The sequence below is a fragment of the Choloepus didactylus genome, chromosome 21 (genome assembly GCF_015220235.1).
Source record: "Choloepus didactylus isolate mChoDid1 chromosome 21, mChoDid1.pri, whole genome shotgun sequence".
Classification (NCBI taxonomy): domain Eukaryota; kingdom Metazoa; phylum Chordata; class Mammalia; order Pilosa; family Megalonychidae; genus Choloepus; species Choloepus didactylus.
The window spans coordinates 32,482,948-32,507,154 of NC_051327.1; the positions used below are offsets into that span (position 1 = coordinate 32,482,948).

The following is a 24,207-nucleotide window of genomic DNA, read 5'->3' on the forward strand; positions in this document are numbered from 1 at the left end:
ATTTGAATCTCACCCAGCCACCCATCCGGGACCAAGGCATGAAGTGTCTGAGTCAACAGATAAGTTGGGGACCATGATCTATGACTTTAAAACACTGCACACATGACTTTTCTGGAAGCCCAGGCAGCTTTGGAAACCACTGCCTAGGATCTGCTTTCCCAGTGCTAGGGGATGTGGTTTCAATGCTGTCACACATCTTAACTTGGGTTGTCTGTTGCCTGTGCTGGGTCTCATCTCAGTGGTAGATTGTTTCAAAGTTTCTAATCGGCCCATCCAGTTTTTGCTTTTTCCTCTGTCTGCTGCTTCCTTAAATAACCACTTCACTGTGCCTTTACAATGCTCAGAAATCTTCAGAGGCTCCTCAGCAGCTACAGGAACAAATACTCATCCTTCAAGCTGGCTTTCAAGAACCCCAATACTTTGTTTCTTCTCTTCATTGGGAGGTGATATAATGTGGTTATAAGAGCTGGCTTTGAATTCTGACTCCTCCATAGTGGCTTAAGCCTATAGATCTGCTAAGTTCCACGCAGTGTCCACAGATCATCTCATGTAATGCCCTGTGGGATGCATATCCCTATTTTACAGATGAGAAAACAGAGGCTCAGTTAGTTGAAGTAACTTACCTTAAGTCACAGTAATACTTGAGAGGATGTCAGCTTGGGTCTCCAAAGTCTAGGGTTTCTTCAGAGTGGTATGTGGCCTTTCAATATCAACAGGATTCTTGGCCCTGATACTCTGGAAAGAGTTCTAGGTATGAAATATATTTCCCATTTTATTCACTTTAATGACAGTCTTAAGAGGTATAATCTAGACTTGAGTATTGAGAGGGTAAATGGAAATCACTTATGAAAAGAATTCTAATTTCTAAGACTGCAGAACATCAGCTGCTGTTGAAAATGTGGCCATCAAGAGAAGAAAAGCATTTATTCAAATAAAAGGCTGCTAAATTAGAAGCTACAAGGAACAGGACTAAACACAATAAGATTCTTATTCCGTATTTTTTTTTTTTTTTTTTTTTGTATTGTCAGTGCATGGTTGAGGAACTGATGCCATTTTAATCCACTATTCTCAAAATTGTAAACAGGGCATATGATCTTAGTTGGCAGGAACTCATTATCCTGAGAATCTAAATTCTGGCATAGCCAACCGGAATGAGCAGGTAAGCCTCCAAAAATAAATGAGTGTTTGGCTAGAAATGGCTATGGGTACCCCAAGCCAAGCACTGGCTTTTGACCAAGTACCCTTTGTGGTGTCAAGGATGCTAGCTGAAGCCGGCCATATGGTCTCTGAGTCTCTCTCCATGTAGAGTTGGAGGCACAAGTTTTATTCTTTATATTCAGCACAAGGGAATTGCTTTAGACTTTATAGGCTGAACTTGACCCTTGACTTGCCATCGTGCTGCATTATGAAATGAAGCATCAGGTGTGGTTCTCTTGATGTTGAGGGAGGGGGACAAGGGAGGGAGGGAGGAGGGTGGTGCCTGACCTGTCAAGATGGCAGAGTTTAAACATCAGGCTCTGCAATTTACAAGTGGTCTGAGATGCATGGGAAAGACAATGGAAAAAGTCACTACCGACCTCTTCTCCCCCGTGTTATAAAATTGAGTCTGTCCTAAGTTTCATGCATTGCTAAGTTCATGGTGCCCCTGTAAGAAGACGTTAAAAATAGAAATCCTTCCATCTTTGAATCTTGCTTAGGGAGCACCCAGGCCGAAAGTGTACACATAGAAGCTGAACCACCTTTTAATCTCGCTTTTTAGTTTTGCTGCTCTACTCTTTAAAGCTGCAGACTTTCAAAGACAACCTGCCTCTGATACAGTTTCATTTTGTTACGAGCAACAGGGAATAGAGGTTAAAAGACTTCAATTTGCTATCCAGGCCTGGATAAGAATTTAAAGTTTCATTGAAAATAAAATAAAAGTAAATCATTAATAGTTCCCATATTACCTGTGTGATGTGGCTAGGACACAATTTTAAATACAATACCTAAGCTATTTGATTTGATGAAATACATTAGGAAAGATATTTTCTGTTTCATCACAGAGTTTTGCTCTTCCCTGAAGCTACAGCCTCAGACTCCCTAGAGAAATCTTTCTCCATAGAAGGGATTGAGGGATTGTCTCCAAAAGGTGGCCTAAGAGCTAAATCCATTAAAACCAATTGGAAGAAGAGCTGTTATTTGCTTAGGAAGGGAAAAAAAAAAAAAAAAAAGCTCATTACCTAGAGCAAAATGACTGCTTCAAGATTAAGAAATTGACAGTTAATATTTAATTATACCAGTCTGCTGAAAACGTGAGTACAGGCTTTCAAGACTCTTAACACAAGCATATATACGTTTATTATTCTGTCAATTGGGAAAAATTTATGATTGTGATTGTCACTAACTTGAACAGTACGCAGCTAAACTTTCTGTGGTTAGGTCTCTTCTGTTCATCTTATAGGGAAAACACAGTCCTTCTCTCAGTATTGTCACTGTTTCTTCTATTTTCTTTTACTCCCATGGTTCTCTTTAATTATTTGTGCTCCCTGGTTTTAGACTATTCACTATTTTTTCTCCTTTAATAGTTTCATTAAGGAGACGGTGTTCCGTATGGGTATGAGGCTGTCATTCTTATAGGTTGGCTTTCCTTTTGGGTCCGTGTTTTTGCATGGATCACAGCCTCGCAGGCGGCTTGGGGATCGCTGTCTTTAGCCAACCCGGTCTCCAGGAGGGCAGGGACAGTTTCTGCTTTGCTTATGGCCTTATTTCTTAGGCTTAGCAAAATGCCTGGTACAAGGGAGGCACCCAGTAAACAAGTTAATAAAGAAGGGAGGGACTATCCAGCCAACTTGGGGGAGCTGTAGATACTGGAGCTTGCTCTACCCACCACATGCCAGCAGATGCCAGCTCTTCAAAGAAAGGAATAAGATTATTTTGGCATTCTTTGTTCATAAAGACCTTCAGAATCTTCTGTCTGGGGAATTTCAAGGTCATGTAAACCACCCTGAAACTTGGTTATTTTAGGAATTTATAGAAAATTTAAGTACAATAATGAGACTGGTTATGATCTTATGGTAAGTAACTAAATATAGGAAAATCTACTTTCTTAATTCAGATTCAATGGAAGTATTTTTTAACCTTATAGAATGATTTTAACAAACTTTCCTTTTTGTTAAAAAAAATGTGATTTGATTAGTAATCCTGTAAGAACCTTGCATAACTAAATTTTTCAGAAACAGAACGATTGTTCAAAGAGGTGTCATTGTCATTATTACTGAGAGATTTTGATTAAATATTCTATTTAAATTTCTTCAAATTACCCAAATGCTTTAGGAAAATAATTTCAAGTAAGGCATGGAAGTTAAGTTATTGTTGTCATAAGCACTTGGCATTGAGAGTTATTTAAAAAATTCCAGTAAATGTGTATATTATTTCACAAACTTCAGAGTATTCAGTTTTGGAAACACAGCTAATATAGAAAGATTAGCAAACAAGAACATTTATAAGGACAAGCATAGCCAAAAAGTTCATGATTTTAGGACACACACAAATACCATTTACAATAAAGTCTGTCTAGAAGTCACTTTCCTTTTAAAATTAACTCTGTTCAGATAAAACATACATAATGATGCGAATCAACCTGAGGCTTTGGAGAGGCAAATTCATGAAAATTTTTGGCCATAAGTTGTACAATAGAATTTTGACATTTGTTGAGTGTTATAATTCAAGTGAATTTATTTTTGTAGCCTAGTTCTGAAAGATTTGCTTCTAGGTAATACCTCTTTTTTGGTTTTGTTTTGTATTTTCATTTATTTACCAAGGATCATAATAACAGTGGCCATAGAACCTAACATGTTTCTTCTAATGCTCAGAAGAAAGCATGATTTCAAATTATTTGTCAGGTTTTCATCTTGGCACCTTTGATTTTGATAACTCAGCATTTTCTATACTTTAGTCATTAAATTGGAAGGGATCACCGGCTTTTATTTGTTCTGAAGGCAATGTAACCTTGACATAGAAGGGGCAGGATGGAACTTTTATGAAATGCATTTTATTTAAATAAAATGCAATTAATGTTTCCTTTGGTAAACTAACCAAAATAGCTGTTACTTAGGCCAGAGCAAAAACTTTCAAAACTTCTGCTATTCTCATGTTAACTCCTGGCAACTTGCAGGTACTTCTAGGGACTTCATGTGCTTGGTCTCAATGAGTCAGGAGCTATCCCTAGCTTATTTCTTTATCAGTGTTTTAATTCGCAGAATTAGCATCAAGTCCTAATATCTGAAGGAGATTGGAGCACAAGCTGATTACTGAGAACTTATCCCTCCGGATCACCAAGTACACTAGTTTCAGGGCTCAGGATAAACACTTGCAGCGTGTACATTTGAAGGAAAACTGAGGCTGATGATGAGGAAAATTCACCCACATATTTGGGACTTGTCATGGGTCCCTGAGACATTAAAAGAGCTACCTTGTGTACCCCTTGGCAGAGTTTGTCTAATTTTAGCACACGATTTGGGAATTGAAAAACCCAGGAGGTTAGTTACTGCTATTGTTGTTGTTTTCTTTTCAAATGTATTCTAAAAGAGAAAGGAAATAAAGCCTGGGTTCCGCTGCCTAGCCAAAAATGTGTTTATCGTGTCAAATTGACTGAAGTAGTTCTCCTGTTTTTGCTTTATAATACAGTAGAGTTCAGTTTTGGAACCAAAAGTTTTAAGATTTAAAAATCCACAAATAAGCTAGATTATAGTAGGAAGAATATTCATAATGCATAAGCTTCCTATTTTACTGTAAATGTATAAATGTTTTGAGCATTTGTATTAGTTTTTCCTCCCCACTAATTATTTTTTAAATTGCTGGCATGTATAGATGTAAACCTTAAAAGGTATATTATTGTTATAATTGCAAGTGATATAAACCCAATTTAACTTGATTATGCAAAATAGGAATTGTGTGTGGAGGGGTGTCATTTTGGGAACACTAGCTTCAGGCATAGTTGGTTCCAGGGGCTCAATCAGTATAGTCTGGGCTGGTTCTCCCCCCCCCCCCCATTTCTTGTGCACTTGCCCCATTGTTCTGTTTGCTGTGTGTGTTTTTCTCATGATGATTTCATTGTCCTACCTGCAGATCTTTCATTCCCTCCACAGCTCTAGCCAGTATGTTTTAGGAGGTCTGGAAATGATCTGGCTTCAATCATTATCATCCCGAGCCAATCAGGGTGATTGACTGGGTCCACATCATGCATTAATTCCTGCAGGTCCCTGCATCTGATATCCCCAGTTACTGGATACAGGAAAGGAGATGTTAGGAGGTGATGTGACTTGAACAAGGTCACTCACATAATAAGCATCAAGGCAAAATCAATTGAAATGTGGAATTTAAATTAAGTTCTCCCAAACATCAATTCAGATGTATGTGCTTTGAATAGCTTTGAGAAATAAGATGACCAGATTGTCATCTACTTTTCTGTTAGTCCCTGTTCTAGCACTGGAGATACAGCAAAGACAAAATAGACAAAAATCACTGTTTTCATTGATCTTATATACTTGTACATCTTCAGAGTATTTCATTGCTTTAGAAAACATGAGTACCTTCTAGCAATAGAACATACTTTGCTATTTCTGGGGTGTGAAAAGTACATAATCAGACTAATGCCACAGAACAAAGAACATATTCAGGACATTAATATAGTCTTTGTGATGAGTGGCTTCTATCTGACCACTTCAACTTGGAGTTGAGAAGTCTGGCCTTAGCTTCAAGTAATTCCTCTCTCCTTAAAATAAATGAATTACAGACCTGGAAGGAACTTGGGGAACTTATAATCCTGTCGTCCTGCCTCTTGGACAAAAATTAATTGTAGCTATCTCATACAAAGGATGCATAATAATACTGTTCATTCCATGCATTCAGTTTCCCAGGCCCTGATTACTTCTCAGGACAACCTAACAAGGGAGGTAGAGTTGATGTTTCCAGTTCACGGATGAAGCAGCAGAAGAGGATGCTCTGTCTCTCAAGGCCCTTATAGTGGGGCATCTTTAAATTTCTTCTGTCATCTGTAAACAGGAACACCAGTGTTCCTTTCCTGCTTTACTGTTTCAGAGGCCCAGAGTCCATTTCAGAAGGACAGCTGGGTGGGCAAGCTCATTGTCAAGCTCCTTACATCGATGAAAATGGATCAGACATCGTCATCTACAGGGTTCTTAGTGAAGGCCATCAGACCAAATCAAGGGGTGGGCTGGGTAGCTGTGGCCCAGGGTGGGAAAGGGGGAGCAGGTGAGCAAATCCCTTGCCCACAGTGAACTGAGTGAGGTGACTAAGGATGCTGGAACCAGGGGGACCGTGGTCCCCTGAGACTAGCACCCAGCATCTAGTGTGCCTGGGAGTGCCGACTAAGCACTTGGTGAATTTAGTCTTGTTTACAGCCTTGTAAACCTGAATAGGTGATTCTCTGTAGTGCCCTTTAGTATGAAAAGCAAAACAGGGTTGATGTAAGCTTTAAGCACCTTACAGGACTAGGTGGCTTTTTTTTTAGACACTGGAGATCAACCTCTTCCAACACATGCACGTCAGCCCTGCTGCAGCTCTCTGCTGGCATTTCAGTGATGGGTTTGGGTTTTGCAGTTGACATGGCAACTTGGCCAGGTATGAACTTGCATATATAGCATTTATTGCTTTAGGTATTAAGAAACAAATCACATATTCAAAAGGTCAATGTGGTTTATACTAATGATGTGAGCATGGAAAGTAACAGTCTAGGGCAAGCTTATTATTCTTCAAATTGGAAAAGTAATATTGCCTCATTGCAGGAAACTGGGAAATGAGAATGAGAAGACAGTCCATAACTTCACCACCTAATCCATTACTATGATTGTGCTGTGCTGTTATCAAGAGAAAGCAGTTTTGTTTGTTCATTTGTTTTGTTGTTCATTTTCTCTTTTTCCCTCAAAGCATAACATTTAATGATGAGTGGTGTTTAGGTCTATATTTGGAATGGATTTAGAAGAAATCTAAATTTAGAAGAAAGACACTGCTGACTAGAAGAGTTAAAGTTGCAAGCTTAGGGATCCAGCCAGCATTTTGAAATTCACTGAATTGAAAGCTGGAGTTGTCTCCACTCAGAGGTCAGTTTAGCCTGGGCGCGTGGCCTGCTGCGTTCTACAGTCTTGGGTGGAACCAGACGGCTGTTCTTGTTTGCTTTTATTCTGCAAGTGCAATGAGTTGTACTCATTCCGTTGTGTTTGATTATTCAGTGGAAAACCCTCCCTGGAGTTGGAGCAATGGAGGGGCCTGAACATACCAGAGTCAGATCCCCAGAAACAGGTAGACATCTTGTGATGCTATGCATTTTGAAGTTAAAAATGTGTGTGTGTGTGTGTGTGTGTGTGTGTGTGTGTGTGTGTGTGTGTGTGTGAGGGGGAAGAGGGTAGGAGAGAATGGGAGAGGGAGAGAGAAAATGGGAAGGTAGGAGAGGGAGAGAGAGAGAGAGAGAGAGAGAGGGAGTTGATTTACAACCGAACGTAGACATAACCAGTCACTTTTGTGAAGCATATCCTTCTCTATTTAATCACATGCTGTCTACAACCCCAGATCCATTCACTCAGAAATGTTTATTAGGGTACAGTATCATCAGTTGTACTGGGTGCTGTCCGTGGTGAATAAGACAGATACGGCCCCTCCGCTCTTTGGACTTGTGACTCTGTTGGAATTCCCCCGGTGCGGTGAGCAGCAGACCGGGCCACTGCAGCTTGTCCCTACTGTAGGTGGTTGGAGGGTGGGCCCACGCCCAGTGGAGCCCGTCAGCCATACTTCAGCTTGTGTCCTGCTCCCACTTATCCCATTTGTGATTGCTCTTACTGGAGTGCTTGCTTCTGCTCTCAGCTGATTTCAAGCGTTATGCTGCCATTCATGGGAATATGGTAACGCATATTCTGTTCTCTTATGTCTTCAGATTTTTTGCTTTTTTTGTATGAGAAGTTGTAGGTTTACGGACAATTCATGCAGGAAGTAGAGTTCCAGTGTGTCCCCCGTTCTGCAGTTTTCCCTAGTAACACTTCTCACTAGTGTGGTACGTATTCTACCATTGATGAGACATTATTGTTACGATTCTAACTGTTAAATGTAGTCCATAGTTGCATCAGGTTCACTGCTTGTGTTGTACAGTCCTATGTTTTTAAAAATTTTTATTCTAATAACAAATAGAATCTATAATTTCCCCTTTTAACAACCTTCAAATATAAAAGTCAGTGATGCTAATTCCATTCGCAGTGTGCTACTGTCACCACCATCCATCACCCTATTCATTCCGTCACCCCAAACAGAAATTCTGTACCAACGAATCATTAACTCTCCATTCTCCACCCCCACCCTAGCCCCGGTAACCTGTATTCTAGTTTCTGACTCTCTGAATGTGCTTTGCTTATTCTAATTATTTTGTATCAGTGAGATCATGCAGTTTGACCTTTTATATCTGGCTTATTTCATTCAGCATGATGTCTTCAGGCTTCATCCATGTTATCACATGCATCAGAACTTCATTGCTTTTTACAGCTAAATAATATCTTGTGTATATGGACCACATTTTGTTGATCCATTCATCTGCTGATGGGCACGTGGGTTGCTTCCATCTTTTGGCAATTGTGGATAATGCTGCTATGAACTTCAGTGTGCAGATATCTGTCTGAGTCCCTGCTTTCAATTCTTTTGGGTATATAAATAGCAGTGGCATTGTTAAGTCATATGATAATTTTGTACTTAACTTTCTGAGGAACCATCAAACTGTCTTCCACAGCAGCTGCCCCTGTTTACATTCTAACCAATTTTTAAAAATGTTTTGCTGAAGTTTAGAGTAAGGGATCACAAACTTAGATGCCTATATGGGCCTGGTACAGAGCAGGAATTATAAATCAGGGTGGTATATCCACATACACAGGGAAGGTATTCTCTTCCTCAAGTAATTTTACTCTTTTTTATAAACATACAGCTCTCTTGGTCTGTCTTTTGTTTCCATGCTTTAATAGAGACATTTATTCAGAGATATATTTGTCTGCCAGTAAGAAATACAACAGAGCAAGTGTGATGATAACGTACAGTAGACATCTGGAGTCAAGGTCAGGGACATGATGTGGAGTGCTAAGGTCAGTGGTGAATAGACAGCACATGCACCATTTAAATGGGACAACCACATTCCAACTCCAACTATTTCTGAAGAAAACCCCGAGAACCAGATTTTTTAAATGGGGAATCTCCTGACTTGTAATATTGACTCAATATTTAAGTGCATTTCAAGCCAAACAAAATATAAGATGAGGGCGAATTCAACCTTTTGTATCAACTTGTATCTTCTGACTAAGGGTGTCTGGAATGTGAAGAGGAGACTAAGAGATTTTCTGTTGCTACAACCATTCTGCAATGTTTGGGAAGGTGCTTTATCCAGTGTGACAATTTCCAGAAATTATGCTACCAAGTGATGAGTTGACCAAATCCAGTTCATTGAAAATGAATTTTCCAATAGGCGAATGGTGGACTTCCCCTTATAGACAGTGTGGTTGAAGACCAGTTTTTGAGAGATTGACAGACCAAGGCCACGGGAAACTAGCCACGTGCTTTCTTGTGTGTTTGGGACAGGCTGTGTGTGGTTGGATGTGAGTGTGAATGAACTGGTGTGTGCACACATGTAAATCACCTGTGACCTCTTCATCTAATTAGGAATGCAAATATGTGAGATCAAGGAAGTAGGAAATGCAGATAAAGGAAGTAGGAAATGATTTGAAATAAAGAAGCCCACCTGATGTTTAGGAAATCCTTAGTATTAGTGATACTTGACATTGAACTTCATTCCACTCAAGGAAATGCCCTCTCAAAAGAGAAGTTTATACCCATCAATCCAAGGTTATAGCATTATACAATCCCAGTGGGTACCATTCACATGACATTTTTGTGCTCTCGAAGGGCTGTTTATCAAGAATACAGTGGGGATCTTGCTTCCTGGAGTTGTTTGATCAGCAGAATTGCACTGACTGCAGAGATAAACTTTAAGTTCATAGAAATGTCTTTCCTGGGAATTGCTTATTTTGCAAAAATTGTCGTTTTGCAAAATAATCACTTGATAAATTGTCAAATTTGTTATTGGGCAAATGGCTCTTCAGGGCATTGATCCATTTTGATCTCTCTAAAGGTATCACTTCTATACTTGATCACTCAACACGTATTTATTGAGTACCATATTGAGGATGGGCCAAATATTTTTGAAGGTTCTGTGGACAGAGTCCTACTTTCTTGCCCCTGGGCTTTCATCTGGAGATTGTTATCAGGGTACCTTACCCTGGTTCTGTGAATCCTCCATGTAACTTCTCAACTGGTTCCCCTGCTCATCTTCATTCTGTCCCTATGCCACCACTCATCCAACACAGTGACACAACATGCCAAATAGATTTGACCATAGCAATTGTCATATGGGTGATTGCTGTATCAGTAAGTCACAGGTGGTCCTGTGCATTGTCCTTCTGTGGCCTCCATGTCGTTTACTTCTTCACAGCACACTAGGACTATTAGCCCAAAGCTTGCTGCCATGAAATTCAAATTTTTACGTGTCTGTCCGGTTGCTTTAAACATACCCCAATTAACCGTTTTTAGTCGTTTAGAGACTGCTACTCTCCATACGCTGCAAAACTGCAGCTAACATCTGCTAACCATGTACAGGACAAACCCTACAGCTGTAAAAGACCCCAAAGTGCTGCTGCCCTCCAGAGCTCTTTGATCCATAGACTCTCCACCTTGCTGTGGAGTAACATTACCTAGAAGCGTAGGCTCCTTCTCTTCTGGGAGCTCCTTTTACCTCCTGGGTGTGGCCTTGCACCATTGTCTCTGGGTCTCCTGCTGAGAGGGACTTCCCCTCACAGGCAACCTTGTCTGAGCACCACCACTTAAAGTTTGTCATATACACTGTTATTTCCTGGTCCTGTCTTTTTCTTGGTCAATCCCCAAATCTTCAAACTCACTGCAGCAATGGAAGGCCTCCAACATCTTCCCTTTAAGACAACAATTGCTTATCAAAAAGTGCTCTTAATACAGGTCTTGATGCTCTGTATTCTTTTCAAGCACATGGCCTCAAGTAAGTCAACAAGTTCTTACCCAGTGCTCTCAGCACACTCCTGCCTTTCTGCTATTCGTCTTCCTCCTCTGCAAGATGAGGATAAGAGCTCCTGTGCCACTTCTCAAGCCTGCTGCTGTGAACACGTGATATGATGTGCAGAACACATTTGATACACAATATATCATGGGAAAGGAAAGGATTGTACCATAGCCATTACTAGGATCAAATCCAGTTTCTAGTAGCATGTTGTCTGGTTAAGGGCACAGACTCTGGAGCCAGACTCCCTGGGCTTGAGTGCTAACCCTGCCGCTTTCCACTTAGCTCTGTGGCCTCGATCCAGCTTCTTAACCTCCAGGATAACCAGCGGCTTCTCCTTGAGACGGGGATCTGTCATACTTCTCTCCTGGGATTGCTGTGAGGATACTGAGATGATGTGTGCAAAGTCTTGCAGCAGTGCCTGGCACATAGTAAGTGTTCAGCAAATAGTAGCTATTGATGTTGTCCTTGCAGCTCTTTCATTATGCAGGGAGTGCATTGCATACTGTTCCCACTCTTTCATCATCCTGACGTTCCCAGGTCTTCAAGTTTGTTGCCCTCTTAAAAGTAGCATATTTCTGTGGCTGTCAAGACCTTTCTAAAAACTGTGTGATAGATCATGTTCATGTTGCAAGGAAATTATGTACCCCATCATCCCCAATCCTGATTAATTTATCCTTCCATGGATAGCTCTCTTCATGTAAACTTCTATTATATATTTAATGAACTGGTGTAAAAATCCTCTTAAAATTGTACTTTGTTGTAACTTTCCAAGATTTCTTTCTAATACAAAATATTGAGTGACTAGCCCATTGAAAATTAACTTGGAATGCTCATCTAACTTGCTAGGTCTTTTAAAACTCTGATCCTGATTCTTAAACCCCCTGTGATTGAGACTTAAAACCACGTAACAATCTTCCTAAATTCTGGGAGCGAATTTAAGTCCTAGGTAATGCTATTGAGTAAAGGAAAGGGCACTTAATTTCTAAAATGCAGGGGAATATCTCGAAAGGAAAAAAGTGAGGCTGTTTCCACTTTCATATATGCTTGAAGGGGAGATGCAAGAAGGTGGTGGGGGATGTAGGTTTTGTCATCCCAACTTTTTCTCTGCTCTGATCATCTGTCACTTCCTCTTTCACTCATCTCAGAAATAGGTTGTCCTGACCTTGTGTGGGTTCTCTAATACATAAAGGTGTGGGCACCATTTCCTGTTTTGAATGAATCAGAGGAAGTGGGGTATCTCTTTCCTGTGGGGCTGCAACCCCTGCCTATGGCTAGCAGGATATGGAGCCCCCACAAACCCACTGGGAATGTTGGATCCTTTTGCACTGAGTACCTGTTGAGTGCCAAGTATTGGGCTTTTCGCTCTCGCAAGCAAAGTAAGTGTGACCTCCAGGGACCTTCCAGTCCAGAGCAGGAGACAAACACTGATCAAACAAACACACAGTGAATGTGTAATTAAAAGACAAATGTTCTAAAGGAAGAATAAGCAAGGTCCTTTGAGGTAAAATAGAAAAGAGAGTTGACTGGGATAGGTTAGAAACTAAGTTTGTGAACAGGGATATCTTAGGATTTATTGCCTCTGGATGAAGAGTTTATTAAATATGAAAATCATGAAGAACATTAAAAGGGCTTGCCAGATTTTTAGGGAAAAGATTGCAGAGACTTCCGAACAGACTTTTAACAACTGGTTAATTCCATAGGCCAGTCCTTATGGTTTTAGTGCCCTCCAATGCAAGTAGAAGAAAACGCTGCTTGTTTTCCTTTTCAACAGCAATATAGTAACTTAAAATTATATGAAGAGATAATCAAAGACATTGTCTCTATTTGGTTTAGCACGCACCAAGAAGTACAAATCTAAATTCCAATGCTGCCAATTTAAGGAGCACTTGTCATAGTTTGAAGTCCCTGAGAAGAGAATTTTATTTACTTTCCCAGCATTGTGTGAGGTTAACTGATTTAAGAATCTAGATTTTAAATGAATGTGGAGCATGGTGTCCCTTTGGCCTGGGTATTTAAAAATAGACCAAGAATTTCTCCTAGGCTTCTTTCCGATACGCTTTAGCAGACCAGTGAAGCCTGTTCCCTGGACAGATTTAAATCTGAAATGAAATGAAAATTTAACAAAGTTGAGTTTGTTCAGGTTAAAATCATCTACTCCTATAAGCTTATCCAAGATTATTCCTGGTTGGACAATGTTCCCGAAGACAGGCTGGGCTGGTTACCTCAGTGCTAAAGGAAAGTCATCAGAAGTCCAGATCACGGTCATCGTTTTTATCTGTCAAAAGACTGGAAATAGTTTGCTTGCCCATTATGTCGTGTGTTCTACGTGGGATATTTTTACAGTCGGAGCCTCTGGGCTGAAGATGAATGAAGCCCCCTTCCATCCCTCTCCCCACTCCTCACCCTTTTTATTAAACATTATTTGGGGGACCATATGTCTGCTGCTCCCTGCTGCCCCCTGTTGCTCTTGAATGGGAATAGCTGGTTTTCCTCTGAAGGTGATTTCTTTTTTTGAGAAGTTGTAGGTTTACAGAAAAATGCATAAACTAAAAGTTCCTATATACCACCCTATGGTTAACACCTTGCATTTGTGTGGTACATTTGTTACAATTGATTAAAGTACATTTTTATAACTGTACTATTAACCACGATTTAATGTTGTCACTATTTGTGTTGTGCCACTCCATGGATTTTTTTACTTTTTAATTTTTATTCTAGTAACACATTTACAACCTAAAATTTCCCCTTTCAACCACATTCAAATACGTAATTCAGCGCTGTTAATGACATTCACAAGTGATTCTTAAAATAACCATTCCAGAGAGAGCTTCATGTGAGGTTGAACGTTGGGTTCTCGGCTTCGTAAGAGGTTGACTGAGCTACAAAACTCAGGGATGAAAGCAGAGCTAAATGAGGAATAAGACATCTAGCAACAGCAAGGACCCCAGGGTTAATGGAACACACGAAAAAAGGAAGCCGAGAGCCATAAGCCCCTCTTCCTAGATGGCATGTTCAGCCACTTGCAGCCACGCGTTGCTGCTTTAGAGTCCTGGTGGCTTGTAATTGGTCCCTAGGGTTCAGTTCAGTTAAACAAACGTTCTCCAGGTCCCAGGCTGTGCCACACTCTGTGCTGGCTGCTGGGCTCTCCAGGAAGGAGGTCGGTAGTAGCCTGAGTTCTGGAGTTAGACCACGACTTTCAGCACTAGCTCCCATTCTTGGCCAGCTGTGTGACCTGAATAAGTTATTTAAATTGTCTGAGCCTCAGTCTTCACACATGCAAAATGGGGATTATAATAGTACCTGATTCAGAGGTTGTAATGAGACGCAAAAGATAATTATAATATTTACTATTTATCATTATTGCTAATGCCAGTGCCGTTTAAGTGCTTTCCTTCCTTTATATTTTTAATCTTCAGAACACCCCTATGAGCTGTGTACAATGATCACCCCCATTTTATGCCTAAAAAAAACAGGAGTTTCAGAAAAGTAAAGTAGTATGTTCAAGGTTAGGTATCCTATCTGCCAGTGTTTTTTTTGGGGGGCAGGGGAAGTGGGAGGGGTGCAGCAACAGAAAATCCAGTAAAGGAGAATTGTATCATACAGAAGTTATTATATCACAGATGAATCCTGAAGGTCAGTAGTTTCAAGGTTGCTTAATCTGGGAGTGCAGTGATATCACCGAGAGTTCCGGGTGCTGTGCAAATGTCATGACTCCATCCTCAGCATACAGGCCTTCAGATTTGACCCACGCAAAGCAAGAGGGCTGCCGAGGCTCTGGGCGTCGTATCCTCACACAACCACGTTCAAAGATAGGATTGGGGTTCTGGGGGTGGGGGGAGCTTTCGCAGAAGTCCCTCAAAACATGGCCTCTTAATCTCATTAGCCAAGTTGGGATCACGTGCTTGTGTCTAAACCAATCACTGGCAGCAGGGATGGAATTATCATTTGTACCTAGATTAATCAGAAATGATTCTCTGGAGAAATCCACAGAGACAGAACTAGGTTGCCTAGAACTGGGGGAGAGGTCAGGGAGAGGGGATGACAGCTAAAGAGTACAGGGTTTCTCTTGGGGATGATGAAAATGTTCTAAAATTGACTATGGTGACAGTTGCACAACGCTGTGCATATACCACAGACCATTGAATTCTTCACCTTGAATGGATGAATTGTATGGTATGTGAAGAACATCTCAATAAAGCTGTTTTTAAAATAAAGTTATCCCCTGGTAAGGGGCCACCTCTGAGCCCACAGGTGATTTCTCAGATGGAATTGGGTCTGAGCCAGAAAGAGAATGCCCAGTGGGTTGGCTGGTTTGTTGGCAACGAGAAGGGTCCACCCCATTCAGCTGGATCGGATGAAGCTAACTGAACATGACCCTCGTTGGGCCGATAGCCCCAATGCAAAGGTGACATCTGAAGTGTTTAGCACAGAGGCCGTCACCTAGCAACCCCTCTTTACAAGTTCCCCAACGTTGTAGATGATAATATTTACCCAGTCAGTGTTCTCAAGAGGGTCACAGTCTAGTGGGGATGACAGATAAGCAGATAATTTCATTATAATGTGGAACCTGCTATATTAGATGTAGCCCCAGACATTTATGAGGACCCAGAGGATCACTTAGATTTAAAGAGAAAAATACACCGGCCCCTGAAGAGTGTTGAACCTTGATTCTTTCAACCAGGTGTTGGTTGTTGCTTTCTTTGGTCTCCAGAGAACCCCCTTTCCACCCACTTTTCCATCCTTTTCTAGTCCCAGAGGATGCTGAGAATCTTTAAGCAGAAGAATTGACTCACAGTGACTTTATTTGGAGGCTAGGGGAGGAGGAAGTCTCTCGCAGTGGCTGGGAGGCATTTCTCTTTTGACTTTTATTGCTCAAAAGTGATGGCAAATTCTAGAAAACTGGAACAAGCTTGGTAGAGCATAATGGTTAAGATATCCCAGCTCTGCCACTTGATAGCTCTATGCTGTTGGTTTTATAGTACCCTTGGTTCACTTCTTTGGGCCACCCAAAGATTAGGCAGCATAAGTTGCATGGGGGGGTGTGTCTGTGCATTTTTCATCCAATAGAGCTGATTTAAATTATACCTTCCTCTAGCTGTGTTTCTTTGACCAAGACATTTAATTTCTCTGAACTTACATTTCATCATTTGTACAATAGAAGTGGTAATTCTTACCTACTAATAAACAAATACATTTATTGTATTTGGATTTTGAAATTGAGTTGTTGGAAGTGAATCACTGTGAATCATCTGCCATGCTGAGTATCTTCCAGGTATTATGATATTTATTCCTCACCCAGTCCTATGAATTCTATACTTAATTAATTCTATACTTAGTTAATTGGGCCTTAGTTTTTCTGTCTCTAAATGGGGATGATACCTTCCTCTTATGGGTATTCTGAGGAGTAATTAGGATAATATTTGTAAAGTGTTTATGCAAAGTGCTCAGAATTTCACAGTGTTCAATAAATGCCTGCCCCCCCCCCACCATTATTACATTTCTTAGGTCTTCTAGCCTTCAGAGGTCAAGGGCTCTTGCTAATGGTTTTATAGGTTTTATTAAAAAATTAGTTATATGGTGGCAAAATAAGCTTGTCGTCTATTTTCATGATTACTCAAGGGAAAGCCTAGCTTTCTTCTTCATCCTTTTTCAAGACAGACACCTACGGACGCCACAGACAGGGAGTCTGAGACACTGAGTGACTAATTCATTTTGACCTTGAACCATTTATTTTACTTGAAGTAACTGATGACCAGATAGCTACTATATCTCCATCTCTGCTATGTTTCTTGGGGTGGGGGGAAACATTATTAACCAGAATTCATTTGCTGAAGTGCTTTCTTTTCTCCGATCAACCTGTCAGAATTCAGTTCTATCCACATTTTGCTTACTTCATTCATTCACTCATTCAGACATTTCTCAGGAACGATGCTGGGTAGAGCATAATGATGAAACTGCTGGCAGGGTGGTTTTTGCCTCTCTCTGTCCACTGTCTTCTCCTATAACCTTCAGCTCCAGAATCTCTTTTACTGGAATACCTGTCCATTTAGATCATACAAGTTCTCAGCCATACATTCTGGCTTAAATTTTAGGCTCAGATATAGGTTTTATGGTTCCCTTGGTTCACTTCATTGGGCCACCCAAAGATTAGGCAGCATAAGTCACGTGGGGTGTGTGTGTGCACGTGTGTGTGTGTGTGCATTTTTAATCCAGTAGAGCCTGATTTAAATTATACCTTCCTCTAGCTGTGTTGCTTTGACCAAGACATTTAATTTCTCTGAACTTAAAACATTTCATCATTTGTACAATAGAAGTGGTAATTCTTACCTACTAATAAACAAATACATTTATTGTATTTGGATTTTCAAATTGAGTTGTTGGAAGTGAATCACTGTGAATCATTTACCATGCTGAGTATCTTCCAGGTATTATGCTATTCATTCCTCACCCAGTCGTATGAATTCTATACTTAGGAGTTTTCACACAGGTGTTCCACTGTCCGGCTCTATTGAGTATTTAGTGGCTCTGAGGGTGCTCTGCACAGGAGTCAGTGGAAACGCCTTTTCTCTGCACCATTCAGTAGCGCTTGTGATGACAGCATCCCAGTTCATTGAGGACTGCCCGTTCCTTCATAGTTCCGCTTGAACAGAAACGAGTGTAGAATCTTTTGTAGCTGTCATGGGATAAAGCCCATGTCCACACTACTGACTTGTTGAGTGTTAACATTCTCTGGGGTATTTGCCATGCACATTGTATGTGAACTCATATCAGAGAGATCATTTACTGTTGCCCAATAAAAGATGGAGGTTTGAAGAGCACCGTCTCTTTGGGCCGGATTTAAGTGTGTGTCTAAATCCATTCTGTCACCTTCTACAAAAGAGATGTTCAGCAGATATTTATTAAACTAAACTGAATAATGCTTAATTAGGTCATCTTCCCTAAAGCACCACTGAGTTGAATGTAACACAAAAGAGACAATGGATCATCATTCATTCTGGGTTAGCATCTTTCCTCGTTGAAGTCTCCCTGGTGTTTATAGAAAGACCGGGTGTAATCGCCAGGAAAACCTGGGGATGGAGCTGCAAAGCTGTAGTAACAACCCACGCAGGAAGAGCCCGCCCAGGGCCAGGCAGCTCCACCTCAAGTGTGAGGCAGAAGAAGGGAGGCAAATTTGACAGAATTCCAATTTCTGTCACCAAATTAGATTATGAGATGAAAGGTTAGATTTATGAGAATAGATTCACTCTCCCTAGGTGTTTTGCCTTTGGAACTGCTGCCAGGTGAAAAGTGGCATATTTTTAGGGAAAATTAGGTCCAATAAAAAGGTTTTCCTCAGGGATGAATTAAAATACAATCCACCATCCATACGTTTTGTTAATGTGAATACACGTGTGTGGAAGCTTTTAATTTAACCAAAGTACTGATTTAAAAGCAGCATCTAAATATGTTTGTATGTAAATATGTGTGTCTGTATCTATATATCTATGTCTACCTATCATCCATCCATCTATCTGTCTATCATCTATCTATCTATCTAATCATCATCAGTAACATTGGTTGGTGAATGCATTCCTCTGATTTGCTTCACCAGAAAATTTACCTCCTAGTTAATAGTTTCTTTATTTTCAGCCTGGTTGCATCAGATGTATCATATCTGTGTTTCATAGGAACATTTTTTAAACCAATGAACATATAGAACATGTTGTCAATAAGAGTATTTTTCACAAATGCCTTTTTTTCACACAAATACGATTAGCCAAAGCAGTGTGATTAATCTTGTTCCATGTGGTTTAGTAATCTCCATTTGTCTATTATTAGGAGAAATTATCTGTATGAACGTTTCCAATGATAAATAAATTACTCATTCACTTACTCATCTACCCACCTATCCATCCACTTATTCTTCCTTCTTCCATCCATCCATCCATCCATCTATCCATCTACCCATCCACTCATCAGTCGATTTATTGAGTATCAACTCTGTGCCCAGGCATTCTACTGTATGCTGGTGATACAGTGATGAATTGGATTGAATCATTTTCCTTAAGAAGCTCACATTCTAATGCTGGGGTTTTAATGTTGAGGTTCCAGGCTTTTGGGGGAGATCCGTGGGCCCCCTGAAATGTAAATTGTATGTGTTATATATAAAACATGTGTTTATATAATTCCCTGAAAAATGGTCCCATTCTGCGTATTCTCAAAAGAGTCCATGATCCTAGAAAACAGTGATGAATTGGATTGAATCATTTTCCTTAAGAAGCTCACATTCTAATGCTGGGGTTTTAATGTTGAGGTTCCAGGCTTTTGGGGGAGATCCGTGGGCCCCCTGAAATGTAAATTGTATGTGTTGTATATAAAACATGTGTTTATATAATTCCCTGAAAAATGGTCCCATTCTGCGTATTCTCAAAAGAGTCCATGATCCTAGAAAACAGTGATGAATTGGATTGAATCATTTTCCTTAAGAAGCTCACATTCTAATGCTGGGGTTTTAATGTTGAGGTTCCAGGCTTTTGGGGGAGATCCGTGGGCCCCCTGAAATGTAAATTGTATGTGTTATATATAAAACATGTGTTTATATAATTCCCTGAAAAATGGTCCCAGTCTGCTTATTCTCAAAAGAGTCCATGATCCTAGAAAGACATTGCTATTAAGGACTAATCATTGGGAGAAACCCCAAATGATCAGTTGTATTATGGTGTGAGAATTGCCAAAATTGGGGCATGGGCTGTGTGCCCTGGGGAGGCATCGATTCTGGGCAGAGGCAACAACACATGCAAAGGCCCAGAGGTATAAGAGATTTGGATGCATTAAAAAAAAAAATCTAGTCATTTGGGCTGATCAACACCTAGTGGAAGTTCTATGGGGAAAGTTAAGGAACTGAGGCTGAAGAAATTGACAGAGTCCAGATGCTCAAAGACTTTGCAAATCCTAGACTGGAACCTATCTATAGGAGACTTGGATCTATTTCCAGATCTATCTATAACATAAAGATCTTAAGCAGAGGAGTGTCCCAATGTGTTTGTCTTTTGAATGCAGATATTTCTGGGAAATATCTCATCTTTAATCATTTAGCCTGTGGTCATCCGAGGCCTTGGATCGGGTATATGTTTGGGGGCCGGGGGGTGGCGATAGAGCCCTTGGAGATGCAGGAACAGGCAGGTCACTCAAAAGGTTAGTGAAAACCTTGCCAACTTACAGTTTGGCAGTTTACAGAAAGGAAAGGGAAGAAACATCGGTGAACACTTCCTGAGCACCATCTACTTCCCATAAATCAGCTCCTTTAGTCCTCCCAGGAACCTAAAAAGGCATATATCCTGAATTCATTTTCTGTTGCTGCAGTAACAAATTACATTCTTAGAGGCTTAGAATAATACAAATTTAGTATCTTAGAAACACAGGGGTCAGTAGTCATGAATATGCTCAGTGGGCTGAAATCCAGGGATTGGCAGAGACGGAGGCTTTAGGAGAGAATCTGTTTCCTTGTGTTTTCCAGCTTCTAGAGACTACCTGTATTACTTGGCTCTGAGTGCCTTCTTCTACCCCCAAACTCAGGAATAAGACCCCTTCACATTGCATCGCTCTAATCTCCTCTTTTGCCTTCTGCTTTCGCTTCTAATAATCCGGGTGACTATACTGGACTTGCACAGATAGTCTAGGATAATTTCCCCCATTTTAAGGTTACCTGATTAGAAACCTTAATTCCATTGGCAACCTTAATTTCCCTTTGCCATGCAAAGTAACATATTCATGGGCTCTGGGAATTAGGTCTTGGGAATTTCAGGAAACATTATTCTGCATGCCACATATTGCTAGCTCCACTTTTCTGAATGAAGAAACAGTCTCATAGGTTAAAGTCACACAGCCACTGAGGGTCAGAACAGAGATTTGAACCCTAATGTCTTGGTCTCCAGACCCCTACGAGTTCTAAAAGGTAAACTTTGGCCAAAAGATAATTATCAAAGTCAGTGGGAAATATAACATTCTGATCACTTCATAAATTGCTGAATTTTGTTTCAAGAGCCTAAAGCCTTAGGTTACTATGCAGACCTTTACTCTTTACTTTCTGACCATATCCTTGGGGCAGGCTTTACATCTCTCTTGATAAGCTAATATCTCTAATTAGCTCCAGAGACCCTTAGTTCAATAAACAAATCACTAAATGACTCAGTCCCTTTTCTCTATTATCTTGTTAGGCCAGGAAGCTTTACAAACAGACTCTGTGTTGGGGGTGGGGGACCCGAGCAGAGGGGAAGAGAAGAGATGGGTGCATAGTTGATCTTATTAGCCTCCTCCATGAGAATAAAATCCAGATTCCTTTCCTGGCTCCATGGTGACCTGCCCCTGCCTACCTTTGCTGCTCTCTATGGCTAAGCCCCACAAGGTGTCAAACAAATCTCTCTCCCTCTCTTGGGCCTTTGAACTTTGTTTTGTCATCCTGGAAGGCTCTTCTTACTCCCCTCCTTGTTAGTTCTTATAGTCCTTCCGGTCTTTATTTAATGCCATTTGCTCTGAGAAGGCTTGTTTGACCCTCTGCCCCCCCCCCATTTAAATGAAGTCACCGAGTTATAATCTCTCATCACACTCTTTGATTTTCCTTTATAGAGATCATCAGATGTGTAATTAATGTTTTTATAAGATTCTCTCTCTTATAGCATCAAGGGGTGCAATATCTATTTTGTTTACACTGTGTCTCCTCACTCCTCGGACTAGAACATGGCAGATCCCCTTAAATATTTGTTCAATGGTGCCTTTATTTTGATTCTTTTATTCTTCCTACTATTGATCCCACCCACCCACCCATTTATCCATTCCCCTATTTATCCATCCATCCATCCATCTACCCATCTATCCATCATCTATCCTCCTTAAAGATATACTTCAGAGCAGTTAGCATTCATTCCTAATTTCTCTATTCTCTTTTCTGTTTTCTTCTTTAGCCTGAAATCCAAGGTGGTGGGTAGGTTTGGAGTCAAGGAGAGAGGACCTACTTATAATGATAATAATAGCATTTATTGAGTATTCACCATGTGCCAGCCACTCTCCAAATGAGTTATATGTATTCAATCATCTAAAAAGCACAAGAGCCCTCTGAGGTAGGTATTAAAGCTATGTCCATTTCAAAGGTGGAGAAACTGATGCTTTACAGCCAAGTCAAGTGCCCCGGGTCATGCAGGTGGTGAGTGGCAAGGCCGGGACGATCCCTGACTGGTGAACTCAGTCTCTGCTCTGTTACTTTTTAGTTTTAGCCAGTCTGTCTCAACACCGGCTTAAAGAAAGAGAATGTTTAATAAACCCAAAATGTAGCTTTTAGGAATGGACAGTTTCATATGCATCATGTTCAATTTTATATTATAACTTTGTTGTGATACAGATTATCCTTTTGGTTTTTTCAGTTTGGAAGGAAACTGGTTGGTTACCCCTAAAGTGCTGCTGTTACTGAGATCTGCACTGGGAGTTCTGTAGCTCAAAGTTTTCTCAGTCTGAGTTTAAGTCCTCATGCAGTAGAACTTTAATACAAACCAATTAAAATAAATAACACGTCATTCTTCAATAAACTGTAGACAACTATTTATATAAAACAATACAATTTATTTTTATTGGCATACATATATGCTTGTAAATGCATCCAACAAGGGTCTGGAAGGATGCAGCCAAAAGGTAATGGGATTTACAGGTTTGGCAGGGGTCAGAGTTCAGGGTAGCAGTCAAATGGGACTTTAATTTTGTCCATGACTTTTTTTTTTTAAAAAGATATTCATGTATTGTGTATGACCCAGTAATTCCACTCAAAAGGACTGAAAACAGGTATTCCAACAAAAACTCGTACACAAGTGTTCATAGCAGCATTACTTGCAGTAGCTAAAGGTGGAAATAACTCAAATGTCTATCAACAGATGAATGGGTAAACAAAATGTGGGTGTATCCATCCAATGGGATATCATTCAGCCATATAAAGGAATGAAGTTCTGATACATGCAACAAGAAGGTTGAACCTTGAAAACACTATGCTGAGTGAAAGAAGCTAGGCACAAAAGGTCACATAGTGTATGATTCTAGTTCATATGAATTATCCTGAAAGTTAAATCCATAGAGACAGACAGTACATCAGTGTTTGCCACCTGGGGGGTTGGGTGGGGGGAGTGGAGAATGGGGCTTCCTTTTGGTGTGATGAAAATGTTCTGGAACTAGATAGAGGTGATGACTACAAAGCATTGGGAACGTACTAAGTGCCTCTGAATACTATACTTTAAAATTGTTAATTCTGTTATGAGACGTTCACCTTAATAAAAATATTAATTATAATGTGATAAAAATTAAAAAAAAAAAACATGGGATGAGGCCTTCATGTCAATCCCTAACCACATTCTGAGAAGTCGTTTTTCTCCTCTACCCAGCCCCATATGCTTTTACAAAAAAAAATTAAAATCATGCCTGTTTTTTAGGCAACATATGTTCTGTGGAGGGTTTTCAATTTGCTGTTTAAATTAGTCATTGTCTCTCTAGAATACTCACCCCAGCATTGCTGTTGAGAAGGCTTAAAATGTGCGTGGGGAGCCTACTGTGAAACAGATCTTTGGTTTTGACCTCAGCTTTGCCCCAGAGACTGACTTAGTTGGTGGGGCAGAACTTCCCTAAATGTGTCTGTCAAGGGCGAGAAAGAGGGATATTTCCCTTCTGTAGCAGCCTTTCATTTTGTCATTCCCCGGATCACCATTCCAAAGGAAGAGTGACCATTAGGGATGCGGTTTTGATAAGAGACCCATCATCCATTTCATTCCTTTTGACCCCAGATAGTACTTCCCAGTAACAAAGAAGCACTTAGGCAAAGTTTCTATATAAAACCTAGACTCGGAGAAGGGCAGAGATCAGTCTTTAAAACCACCCAGGGACAAACAGACATGCTCAGAGGGCGCTAGAATGGCAACGGTGGCAAACATTCCATTTAAAGCCTGAAAGGACTTATTTTAGGACAAATAAAAGAAAGGGCTCCTTTTGAAGCAGGTAGGTTATAGTTAAGAGCTTTGGAGTTAAGCCACTTCTGGTTTTGATTCCGGGCTCTGACACTTTAGCAGTTTGATGTTGGGATCAAAGTG

The 24,207-nt window shown here is 40.4% G+C and overlaps 1 protein-coding gene across 17 annotated transcripts in view; it reads left to right on the top strand.

Moving 5' to 3' along the window:
- RBFOX1 (RNA binding fox-1 homolog 1) overlaps positions 1-24,207 on the top strand; it is a 2,130,504-nt gene that overhangs the window by 705,115 nt on the left and 1,401,182 nt on the right. Inside the window, exon 1 of one of the 17 annotated variants that reach the window (XM_037813999.1) lies at positions 7,074-7,100. The exons of the other annotated variants lie outside the window; for them this stretch is intronic. The gene's annotated coding sequence lies outside the window, so the exon portion shown is untranslated. Of the gene's footprint in view, positions 1-7,073; positions 7,101-24,207 lie in introns of those variants that run through there. 17 annotated transcript variants of the gene reach the window in all.